The following is a 13,850-nucleotide window of genomic DNA, read 5'->3' on the forward strand; positions in this document are numbered from 1 at the left end:
TAGGTAATATAAAGTAAATTATTTTCCCTTGCAGTTGGCCTTCAGTGACCTTGAATGATTTTGACCCGTAGATCAATGTGCGCATCTTCAAACACTCTACTAGATGGTACGTAAAAAAACATATCATACCATTTAAAAAAACGAAGTTGTCCTTCATATGACCTCTACGCGTCCACCTAATAAAAAACTATTTAGAACAAATTATGTGTCCCTTGAAACTATGCAAGTTTGGTCTGACACATTTTTTTCTATCAATAACAGCTGAGATATTCAAATGGCCTGTTTTAGGTGCCTTACCCTGTATAATTTACTTGTATAGCATTCCAACATTTTATAATTTTATAATTTTACCATAAATATTATTTATTTTTAATCATTCTGCTAAAGTGATTGTCTATAAGATATAAATTATTTGATCATTTTATTAATACTATTTATATATGTAGTAATTTTTAATTTTCTATAATAATCCGATAAAAATAGCGATTTCAGTGATCATAACTCCATATAAAGTAGTCAGTCTTTTGGATATTTTCTGTGTTACATTTGCAATTTTCACTCATGGCTAATCATACCATCAATCCATCAAGTAATCAATAAAATGTTCGCACCATATCAATCATATTCCTGAGAAACAATATTACTTATCCTGTTATTTTTACTATCTTGCTATTCTTCCTGGTAACTCTTTGCTTTCTGCATTGAAATGTTTCTGCAGTGTCTATGAACAAGTTTATCGATTATGTGCGACACCTAGAGTAGAAAATTTCTTCGTGGAAATAATTATCTAGCGTATCTTGATACTTGGAAAATATTGTACAAGCAAAAAATGCCAGCATGGTACGCCCGTGTGTGGGATCCCGAGTAGTATTGTGATTTCGTGAAATGGCGTGCATAGCACAAGTGTGTGATCACGAGAGACATGGTCCCGGGAAACCATTTTGTAAGATGCTGCATCCTGCAGACCGTGCAACCCACGCAATCCACAGCCGACAGAGAAAACTCATACCACTGCAACCACCCACGTTCCAATCCCATTGGTCGAGGCATCTTCACCCATAGGATACCACACCACCCACGGACCCAGATCATTGTCAGGTTTGTATAGGGTGTCCATGAATTTTAGATCAATAGAATATTATCTTGTGTATTAGTCAGAAAAAATCACGTTATACTTTATATAATAAATTATTATATGTATTATTGAGAACAATGTGGAAGTCCCTCTCTAACAATGTGAAAGCATGTTCAATCCTATTCGTTAATGGCTTGGTAAAGAAATGCCGATTGATAAATACTGTTTTGCATTTCATGATTTGATAGAATACCTGTAATAGGTAAACAAAGTTGGTTCAGTTTATCTGTGTTATTTCAGACATTACTGCCTTTATCAGCTACATAAATTGTCAAACATTACTAGAGAAAGGAACGTTAAATATCTTCTTTTATTACTTAAAGAAATTATACACTTTCATCTTATCATTTTCTAAATACTATGCACGGATACAAAAGACAGTAGTAAATTATATTGCGCTAACAGAGTTGTCTAAACTTCGCTCAACGAGTTAAACGAAGCTATGGCTCATGTCGAAAGCCGAGCCAAGAACCGTGTACCGAGTTGAAGACAAAACACGTTTTGCTGGGTGAATAGGAAGGTGAGCCCGGCGAGTCTCAATACGAGAGTTTGCGGCTTCCCCTTCGCCGCTCGGATTACGGTGGGTTAGACTAGGGCTAGATTATCTCAGTGACGGTAAGTATAGGTTGGATCGGCAGTTCTAGCCATCTCGCAGCCATACCAGGAGCATTGCTTCTCCGAACACGTAAGTCTGCCGCGCTCGTCGAGCCACGCGATAATTCATGAGATTTTATGCGCACCTTGTGTAATGTCAGCTCTGACGGCTTTTTTCTTGGCTTTTGTTGCATCATACGAGCGAACAAAACCTCGAACTCGTTGGTGACTTCAGTAATTGGTCAAACGAATGTGATTTCGTGAAGAAAATTGAGAAACATCCGAAAAATTCACGACCGGAAGTAATGGATTATAAATATGAAAAATATGTAGGACTTAACAAAGTTTTTAGATTTAAACAATCATGCTTCTAATCACTGAATTGTAAATTAATTATTAAATTTTATGTAAATCATATTGCTGCAAAGTATATACATTCAAAATAATGATAGAATGTCGATTTATTATAAAATTCATAAGGCATGATTGTATTTATTGAATTTATTATGATCAAGAGATCTTGGATTTCTTCTATTTTATAAATAAACCATTGCTACATAAATTTGAATAACAGGTACTTAACTCTTTAAGTTGCTAAAGTAATCGTTAAACTTCTTTATATTCGTTTATAACAGGATATCTCAAATCATGCAAAATTAAATCTATAATTAAATAACGATTAAAGAGCCATACTTTTTTCATTAACCCGGCGTTAAATTTTACAATTAACAGCTCGCAATTTGCTGGGGCGACGATCGACCGGATAATCTAATTGCCGTGTAATATCTGGCGTCTCCGCGAAAAGAACCTATTCGTCCTATGAAGGCAGCGGTGCCGGATTGAGCGATGAAAAAGAGAGTAGGGGAGAACAGACACGACGAGGAAGGGGGAGTTTAAGTACTCTTGCGCGGGCTCTAACATTACCACGGCGGTGAGATAATTTTTCCTCTGATTATGGGCGCGAGCAATATTTCAATTAGTTGTCAATTTAGTTGTCGGCGCCTGACGGACATATACGTATGCAAGGGCAGACCGCGGCCGGGAATAATTAACAATAAATTATCTGAGGGAACTATCATTACGCCGACTAATCGCGGCAAATTGACCGTTATATTATTAAGCAACCTGCAGACTGCTAATTGCCTGCTCCGTGCGAATCGTTTCGAGAGACGATGACGCCTGGTGAGAGATCATCGCAAATGACTTAGATGAATAATTGACAGTCGAATACGATCGCACTTGCGATCGTAGATCATGCAAATTAATCGAAGCACTCGATTAGTGCTAAATTATTGCGAAGAGAAATGTATCGATAAAAGGATCTTGAGACTCTCAATATGCTTAAAGGTTTGTGATAGATCGCTTGCTCGAACAATTATCTTTTTTTGATATTTCATTTAAAGTACTAAAAGACGATTTATTAATTAGAATAATTAATTACTTGAAAAAGGTTTTTGATATGCTTGCATATACGATTGTATAGGTATTCTTAATTACATTGTCATATTAAAAACTAGCAAACATATTTAGTAGTATAAATCATAGTTTTTTTCTAAGTTTGACAAATTTTATATAAAATTGAAATTTTGACAACAACAAAGATATCTGCAAATTATATTATATTAATTAACAGTAAATAATAATTAATAATATTATTATAGAAGAAATAATTTATATAGTATTCTAAAATCTATAAAAATAAATATGAAGTGTAAAGTGTAAAAAAATATAGAAGTTCTATTTTTCAGATTAAAAACTAATATGTTTTTCCTGGAAAGAAAATGGCACATGTTTCCATCAGGTGCGTGCAGAGGCCGCCACATCGTGCAAAAGCGGTAACAGCCTGCATGATGCAACACAAGATGGCATAGTTAGTATCCAAGTCGTTTATTGACCATAAAATTCTATAAAAATACAACTTGAGAATATTTCATAATATATCAATGCATGAATGATGCAAAATTTAAATAAATGTCTAAGTTTTAATATTCCCATAATTTAAATTTATAAATAATATATTATTTTAAAATATTTAGAAATTTTGTTGGTACCACATAGAAACACATACATAGTATTGAACTATTAATACGAAAAAGTAGTTTTTAATAAAACTATAATGGTATAGAATAGTTAATCACATATGTCATACATAACTCGTTTGCGTAAGTAGTAATGACGAACTTATCGCACCTATTTGCTATCGTCGTCATTATACTAAACTTAATGGAGAATTAAGTTGTGACTAAGTCTGCAATTTATGGTGATAGGCCAAACAACTTCCATTACATTGCAGTCTGCAAACAGATACCTGCAAGAGATATTCATATCAAACTGTAGATATCGTGTTGTCGCTAAAAATGAAGCATAAGAGAAAATTGGCGGTCACGTGACGCCAATTGCGTCTCCTAGCGTCATCGCAGCGTAACCGCGGGACAATTTATTGTCCACGATATGATTTATTTGCACAATATAACGAGCAGTTTTTATATGTTATTTCGTGCAAGAATTATTATACTCTTGTTTCTTAAGCTTACAATTGTAATGCATGTCAAATATTATAATTTACTATATTATTTCCATCTAAGACTTAACTATGGACTGTGCTAGATGTGACGTATACGTAAAGCGCTCCAGGATAATTCGAGCAATGTGACAATTGAGATAAACTACAATAGATATAAATTAAATTGCAGTTTAACTTTTTCTAATCGCATTTTACGTCACTTGTAGCTATAGTTAAAGTGAAGTTCGCCGGAACCTGACTATAAAATAAAACACAATGCAATTATTATATAAATAGAAAAGTTCAAAGTACTGAAATAGCATTGAGACAATCTGATTACTATGAATACGAAGAATCGATTCTGCTGAAATATATATGAAAGATTAATGAGCTCACAATATAACAATACGAAAATCTATAAAAGTAAATTGTAAATATAATAATGCACTAATGGAAATAAGTAAAGTGAAGTCACAGCTTCGTATCGTTGCGAGACAGTGATCATAAATGATCTTGCACGTTGCACAATCTTGCGATGCTGGGATGGAACAGGAGCAATCGAAATATTATCCCGATGATATTAACTTTTACTGGAAAGAGTGATTTTGGAGTGATTTTCGAAACGATTTCAATTTCCCCTCGTGCCAATTCATCGTAATACGAATCTCCGATCAAAGTGTGGAGTCGCGCGCTTACTATCTCGTACAATCGCATATCCCAGTGACTCGAAAGTGCGAAGCGTTTACACCGGTATTTGAACTTCGCTGATGACGGTAATCACGCTCGGCTCGACACTTCAATTGCACGTTTCGTCGGGTTCCTGCGCCTCGGTTATTTTACGATCGGGAGTAACCCACCGCGGTGGTCAGGATCGCGTCCTTCTCTTCTCCGTCGATTTGAAGTCGCGGATCTCGTTCACCGTCTCATCCCTCTCGTTTCAACGTGTTTATGAAATCCATCAGTATTAGTATGCTGAACTATTCTAATATCGAGCATATCGATTTGTCATAAGGACAAACAGCGAAGCATCGTAGTATTGCACGTGCCGTTTCTATGGATAGTTGGTAGGTGACAAATGTCACCCAGCATGAAAGACAAGGTAATATGTGGGTCATTATGACATAGTACTTCGTTGTAATTTGCATTTTACCGCATTTCTATACCCGATCTATTCCAAGGGAAGTACAAAGTTTAGTGGAAAATTGGAATGACAGAAATACCCACATTCATGTATTTGCTAATATTTATTCTACTAACTGTGACTCTAATTCAGTGTAAGATATGTAAAACTTATTGTTCTCTTATTTTAAAGAAAGTTTCCTAAAATAATTTTGCGTTACAAAGCCACAAGAATATTATGCCTTCCGAAGATCTCGTGCGGTTACGTTGACATTATTTGAGGTCTTTCTGTATGTGGATGAGTTATTATGGTGAATGCGCTATTGTTGTGAGTTCCCACAGTGGGTTACCGTTATCTTTTTGATTTGACGTTATGGTACGATTCAATCAAAATGAAATTGAAATTGGGCATGGTTCAGAGTGTATCCTGTGCGGTTCGCGGTTCTAATAGTTGATGCTAACCACAGAGAATCGGGGAGTTAAAATATTAATGCGTATATGAAATTGCCTTCAATAATCGCTTAGTTGTCTATTTTATAATAATTTTATGCAGAATTTAAAAAATTTTCATAAATGTAACAAACAACTTTTTATGTAATATATATCATGATTGTTCATCAACAAAATTTCTTCTTCCATAAACATGAAATTACATCCCATCTCTATGGCTTATTAAAAATAGAAGAAGGTATATAAGGCATGTTATCTACATCTCTAGTCATATATTAATATATTCATAATTTATTACAGTATCTAAGATCTAAATTATGATGAAAATTATATTTTTCACGCGTAGTTAAATCAGTTAAAAGTACAATTCACTGCAAGCTACCACCAATGTGGTATCATCCAATCATTCTATCTTATCTTGTCGTTCTATTGTACCATTCATCATGAACGCTTTACCTCTTCACTCAAAATTCGCGCTAGAATACAAGCAATGTAACGCTCCGAAAGAAAATCATTCAATGATTTGCTTAACAATGATTCAATTCGAATACAGAACTATATTCGATGCGTACATGTATCTACCTAAAATTAATAATGTACTTTCAGACTCAATAGCTCAGCATCTCCACAGCTTATCGTTAACGTTCCACTTGGGGATACGTGGGTACAGCATACGTTCTCGATAAAAGGAACAACATCGACGGTGCCGGGCGGACGCGACGACACGGTCGTTCCACGGTGTTCAGAAGGATGCTGCGACATTATCCCTTCCGTGTGTACCGCGACGACGAGTGCGAGCCTCGGAAGTCGTCGCTACGCACGCACGCACACGCGCGCGCTCATCCACGGCCGGGCGCGCAACGCGCAACACCGGTTCAACCGGAATCAAAGCACCTCGAAGTCGGTGCGGCGCAACGCGACGTGGAGCTGTTCGCTCGATCCACGCGGGTTCTCTCACGGGCACGTACACGCACCCGCGGGAACACGCGCGGAAAGTCCAGTTCGAAGTCCGGCCAGTCGGTGGGCGCTTTGATGTGGCCGCCGCTCTGCTGCCTTCACTATCCCGAATACCTTTATATACGTCCCGTGCACCGCGCTTTTTCTCTCTTCTCACTCTCATCTCTTCTGCTTCCTTCTCCCGCTAACGTATCGTTCGATCGTCGCCTCCTTGCGGTCATCTCTTTCTTTCAGCATGCTCTTGCGTTCTTGTACATACGCACGTACGTATATACATATTTGTGCTGATTTTATTCTATGATTTATCTTAGGGGTGGGATGCAGTTCCCACATCGAGTCAGCGTTGGTTCAAGAGGGTGGTGATTCGCCAATGGTCTCCCTCCTGCGTGCGACACGAGAGATCTCGTGATCCTTGCGGAAACAGTCGGGCGGGTAGCCAGGTAGGTGTTGAATTCGTAGAAAGATTAGACGGATTAGCTTTTTAATTTCTTTATCAATCTGACGGAAAAAGGCATCATGGAACCATGTAATTTTATATTTTGCAGGATATTAAATAAGCAACAGTAAGTTTCTCGAGTTTCAATTATTTTAATTTTTTTTGAGTTTATTTATATTTATGTTGAAAAAGTTTATATAAATTTTTCTCTGGCTTATAGAACATTAAATCCAGTAAACTCTCTAAAATATAAAAATATTTATGAAAATAATTTATTATTTTTGAGGAAATTTAAATAAAATTAATTTAAAATATAGAACGTGTGCTTGACATTTTAAACAGGTATGATTTTAAACGAAAAAAAACATCCAAGTCCTGTAAACTCCTACAATAACACTAGATATCTTCCAAACAAATGATTAATTACTTTAATAATATTTCTGTCACAGTTCTGCCAAATTAAATGTTTAATTTCGATTCGGATCACCAAACCATTTTTAAATGTTACATAATGTACGGAGACAATAAGAAAGATTTTTTTCCTAACAGGGAAATTCCCGAAATGCAATTGCATGGAGCTGACGGCGTTGCACGTCGATCAAAGGAGCACAGCGGAGTGACGAAAGGCAAAATCCTACGCGATGAGCGACGTGACCGGAATGTGGGACGCAGAAAAAGTCGGGTCTCGTCCCTTGCCCACTGCTGGAGTGTATCTGCGAGAGTACACCGCAGAGCCCGCGTTCCTGCAGGATCAGGAAAGAGGAGGGATCTCCTTCCTGTGCAGCACCTGTAGCGCATAGCCGTGCGTCCATCTGTCCGTTCTGTGGCATCGGTGGGAAGGCAAGGGCTGGCCAGCTTCTTGCGGCGCAATCAATCGAGCCGCCACCGTTGCCATCCTGTCCTTCGATCTTCACTCGGCTTCAATGCTGTTTTCCCACCAATGATACACATTATACGCGTGTATATGGAGATTATCTATGTATTTGTTCTTCCCTCCTTCAGTATAGTGTGATGTTTATTCATATATTGTTTATTTAAACAGGAGGCATAAATTGCATTCTGTTTTGGAAAAATGAACTTTGATGACCAGATGATCATTATATGTTATTCGATAAGTTGTTGAAATATAAGAATATAGATAATGTAAGAAAAAAGTAAGCCTTATGAATAAAATATTGAAAAAATATTTCATTAATTTGATAATTTTTAATAGAGAGATAGATAAAAAGGAGAACAGTTCTATTTATATGGTGAGTTTTTAAATAAGATATAATTGCAAAATAAACTTTTGTGGTTCTTTTCTTTACTTCATGTATTATTGTTTTATGTTCTTCAAGTAGTATAATTGTTGCAAACTTGCATAAAAAGAGAAATAATAATGCAAGCAACTCATGTATGATAGCGTTAGATAGCGTAAATTCTTAACACTACAAGTAGGCATCTGCATACCGACCACAATTTTTTCTGGATTATCACATCAAAACGATGGAAGTGAGTAATGGAGATGAAAATATGACGATGGAAAGAAAATTGCGCTTTCTATTTTGGAAATTGAATTACTGTTAGGTTTCTTAGGTTTCTGGAAAAGACGGATTACACTCTTAGGTTGCGAAAACTTTTATCTGTTCTGTGCTTTGGAATCCATCTTGAAAGGGTCGCAATAAATTTACAGTAACAGTAACGTTCTTCAAAATAAAAGGATAATCTTCAAAGTATGTATTATACGTGTGTGTATGAATCGCAAGTTTTCGTTTATATTTGTTCCCAAAGAATCTAGCTTTCTTCTTTATAGTATGATTATCAAGCTGAACATCTGAATCGACGTGGCGGGTAATGCTTGCTGTATTTCACGCCAAGGTACGCACAACGGCGGCACGCCATAATTAACAGTAGCACGTTGCACGGTGACTATAATGGCGGCACTGCTTTGAGAGAGAGAGACCCCCACGAGGGTATGTTAATTTATTATTTTTTTACTATACTATTCATTTCGAGGCTACTCCCTTCTTTCTCTCTGATTCACATCTCGTTTGTTTCGAAAGGCAAAAGGAAAAGATGGACATGTCGTCGCTGCAGGGAGTTTCGTTATTCTCCTTTTTATCTTTGTATGAAGAAGATGAAGCGTAAGAACTATGCTCTCAGGGTTTTATCAAGCCTGAATTATATTATGCTTCAGTAATTGAGAAAAGCTAATAATAAGGATAATAAAATAATCATTCATGTACTTTTGCGTAAAATTGTACAGTAATAATATACATTCTATGTCTAAGAAAAATTATTGAACTACAATTACACACAATACAAATTGAAAAATTTCTATTCGGAGAAACAGGCCGTGCTCGCGTTTGACTTTCCGTTGTAGACTTTCTGACGCCGCGTGCCAACCTGACCACTTCGCTTTATTTGCATTTAAACGGTTCACTGCGGTTGACAAATGAGTCTGATACTTATCGAACAATCGATTGTCGTCCGAAAGAGATCGCTTTGCAAGCGCCGACCGCGATTCTGGTTGACGAATCTTTTAACTTCACCTTGTTTTAGGAAAAAAGAAGAGGAAGACACTCAAGAGAACAATCGGTTCCTGTGACATGCCTATACAAACGGAGAGTCGTGTTTCTCGCGTTTCTCAACCCTTCCGCTCCTCTTCTTCCTTTTGTCACCGTGTGATTCTTTGTAGGCCCGAATCTATGGGAACAACCGAGAAGGGCGCGCCCGTGGAATTCGGAAGCTGCTATTTAAGAATGCAAGCGTTCGAATGTTTCCGCTTGAACTTTTCACGTCCATGAAGTAAACGTAATCAATCTTGTATAATTATGATTTGTATTCCAAAAGCTTTTTTAATAAATAACGGTGAGTTAGATATCGAAATATAACATTCAGTTTTCTCTTATTTCAAGTCTTACAGAAAGCTTTTATAGAAAGTATATTTAATGTACTTATTTTAAGAAAGAGACGGTTGACATGTTGCAAGTATATTAGCATATTCAAATGAAGAAAATGTCGAGAGTTTTTAAAATTTTTAACCGTCGAGAAATTTAGATACGCCTGAATTTTTGTATGTGACAGCGATATCACGTTTGGTTTCAAGGGCACGAGGTTTATGAACCTCTTGGGAATCGAATCGGGTAATGTCCGGGTGGCGTATGTCACGGAGGAAACTCCGCGCGGGCAATTACAATATTTTCTACGTTGCGAAAGAGGATGGGCTTGGCTGACACTCTGACAGCCCGTAGTCAAATGTTCCACGCTTCCCTGCGTTCGCGTCTCGAGTACGGGACGTGAGCATCTGTATATGCACATGCCCGTTTCCTTAACAGTGAGCCCGGACGAGCACAAGCTCGCAACGCGGCTACGCAATTAGAGGACCTCCGCACCTTTCACGTGCTCCCGGATAAACTTTGGAGAAAAATGATTTCACTCTGTCTCTCTTTCTCGAACGAACGATAGTCATGTCTTGAACTAATTATGTGATTAAGCCGACAATATGAGAGAGGCATCTGAACATTTCCTTACGTTCTCCGTGATTTGATTCGTTTTTCTTGCTGTGCTTATCGTAAATCAGAATAGCAAAAAATATTGCCAAGCCCGATACTTTGACATTTCATAGTAGCGAGAAGAGCGGTTTTACCGCGTGTGAACAGCTTTCCTCGATCCGATAATTCAACCGTACGATTGCGCGGCCGACTTCTGTAGGATCGGTTCCTAATGACACTCGCGTAGCACCTCGTAATTTACAAGCCCTCTCGCTGACTATGGCTTCTTTCTCAGGCTCTTTGATATTCCTAATAACGAGTAGATCGCGTCTCTATGGAGGCAAATCGCCGATCCAACGTCGGAACGGGAGGGGAATGTCGAACGATCTTGAGATAGAGAGAAAGAGAGAGAGTAGCTCCCGCAGGTGAGCGCGTTGCGTAAACCGAAATCTCATTATCGCGAGACAAAGGTGCGACGATTAATCATCGTCATCGCCTTGGCGGGCTCGTGTAGCTCGCGGCGGAAGCGCGCGATAGAAGGCGCGATGCGCAGAGATGAAGCCGCGCGGTGGCGAATGAGGACGAACAAGGGGATGAGGAGGATGAAGGACGAGCGTCAACGCGTGGTGGTCGTCAAAGGTCCATGCGGAACTAAGTCGCGCGCCCTTTGTCCCGCCGTGCTTGCCATCCTCGGTCCTCCTCTCTGATGATTTTTTTCGGGCGATGCGGCTCGATTCTTCCGCAATTCGATGCGGTTCATCTGCGTACGCGTCCGAGGACTTGCGCGTATCCACCAAGCCGGGACATCGAGTGCGTTAAATTTGTAATTACGCTTATTACCTGGGAATCATGCATCTTCCACGACGGCCACCAATGAAATTAATCGATAGACCGAGTCGTCGCGCGGCGGGCGCGTCAATTTCTCTTTTTGGATGCGATGTAATTTTGAGACTATATAATGTGCCGCTATTTGTCACATTTGATAATTTCGATAAAGAAAAAAATATCCGTTGAAAGAGCGTATTAATAATTTATCAAATTCACGAATGTTATATATAATTTTACAGTAACATAAAATGATTACTTAGGCCTTGGACTAAAAATATTAGCTTTTAGATTGTTAATCTTATATTATTATACATTCTTTAATACCGTATTCAATTTCCACTTATACATGATGCATTATATCCGATCAATCAAATGCGAAATTGCGCCATTCTGTTTTACCGCCCTAGATGCAACTCGATGTCTCCGATATTGCGATAATTTATTAACTTTAGACGTGCGAAGGACATGGGACTTGTCCCATTAAGTCTCCTTCTGCAAACATTTCAGCATTCTTCGGAGATACGCGCGTATTCCTGCGTCTGAGCATTCTAATTATCGGTCCCTCATTACGCGAAGCATCCTTCCGCGGCGTAGAGAACGCGACGTAGCGAGAGGCATAACGCCTGTCGTTTCACCACCGAGGTCGAGCCGATCGAGCGCCGTGGTAATTATTGGGTTCAGGAACGAACCGGTCGGTGTCGACAATGAAAAATCCAGGAGAAGGATTAATCCCCGCCTTGCGGCACCTACATGTTCCTCGGTGTCCTCAGGGCCGAAGGACGTTCTCTCCTTACGGAAGTCCGCCACTTCGAAAATCGTGCACGTGGTACCCATCAATCTTGTTTATGCATATTAGAGATTACGCGTACATGTAAGTACACGGGGTGATACACGATATCACGACGTAACAAAAAAAAGGATTAACTACGTTGTCGTGCATCAATCTCCGTACCACGACGAGCTCCATCGACCAGTTCCACGGGGAGTGGATATCTCATCGTACAATGTTATTAACCACCTTCGTTTCTTTCTCGAACATTAACGTCAAATCTTTTCAGAGGAAGTACTCCGATAAATACCATTGCGATTTGAATACCATTTGATGTCATGCATCTTGTAGGTTGTCCTTTGAAATGAAGTCCTCCTATTATAAGTGTCAAGCCGAGCGATTTGACACCGCTCGAGAAAACATGCGAGGAACATTTGAAATATGTAAGAAACATCTAATCGCGAGAGCTTCTTCGCGCGGATATGTCAACTTCGTGACATAAATAATCCTGGATAAATGTAAAAAGAAGAGATGGAGAAACGTGTAACAGGAGGAGAGTAGGGGGAGTAGTGGAATTTCGATAAGCGTAAGAAGGAGCTGCCGGATGCAGACACCGCGTTAATCTCGATACGTCGTGTGTCACCGAAGGTGGTCCGCGATGATGAATGCGAAGCCTTAGGCGGACCTCAGGAGAAGGCGGCAGGTAGCCGGGTAGCCGACAACACACAGCAGGGGGCTCTTCTCATCTCGGTGGTTCGGATGTATTGAGTCGAACGGCGGAGCAACATTGCCTCGCCCCATAACTCCGAAGAAAAGAAAGCGGCGCAATGTAAGCTGGACGATATAACTTATGATGTGACGACAGGTGGAAGATGCACCACGGTGTAATAATAACCATTTTGGCAGTAAATTAAACAGTGTGTCCCAAAATTCCTGCTTGTTAATTTTTCTTCATTCAACAATTTAATTTCAAGACGTTTGCGATAATTATATAAAATCTTTTCAAACATTCGACTAGTATATCTGTTAAATTTATTGTCATCATGAATCGCAAGAGAAAAGATTCGATTGCTTAAATAGAAAGGATGTAATGGATATTTTTCAAGGACTGTCACCTATACAAATCGTGGAAGCATAAGTCGGAAAGAAAAAAAATCGGGATTAGCGACATGTTCTTCCTGCGTAGGCGAGACGCAGATCTTCGTCGTTCAATACCAAAACGGGAGTCCATGGACTTGTGCGATGTCGGAAGGGACTAATTTCATGAGCGATTTCCCGGTTACAATATCATAGATATTTATATAAATGTGAATAAAAATAAATCTTTATCTCTCTTACACACAGAGGTGTTTATCTAATCGAGAACTGTTTAAAAAAATAACAAAGTCGACTCTTAATCGGTAATTTTAACTTAATAACTTAAAAATGCTGGTAGTGGTACATGCAAGTTGCAAAAAGTAATTTTTAGGAAAATGCAAAAAGAAACACAATGTTTTTCTACTTAAAATAACCGGAGTAAATAATTTGTAAATGATATTTAGATTAACTAGATTGTGTGTAACATTTGTCTTATTTAAAAATGATAT

At 38.6% G+C, this 13,850-nt stretch overlaps 1 long non-coding RNA gene across 1 annotated transcript; it reads left to right on the forward strand.

Annotated features, from left to right (window-relative positions):
• The first annotated feature begins 6,411 nt into the window (after positions 1-6,411).
• Positions 6,412-8,373, forward strand: LOC105282096. Its single transcript, XR_003406821.1, has 2 exons — positions 6,412-7,198; positions 7,744-8,373. It is a non-coding gene; the product is annotated as an uncharacterized LOC105282096 (long non-coding RNA).
• The last annotated feature ends 5,477 nt before the right edge of the window (positions 8,374-13,850 follow it).

Source organism: Ooceraea biroi, chromosome 7, assembly GCF_003672135.1.
Source record: "Ooceraea biroi isolate clonal line C1 chromosome 7, Obir_v5.4, whole genome shotgun sequence".
In the NCBI taxonomy this organism is placed as follows: domain Eukaryota; kingdom Metazoa; phylum Arthropoda; class Insecta; order Hymenoptera; family Formicidae; genus Ooceraea; species Ooceraea biroi.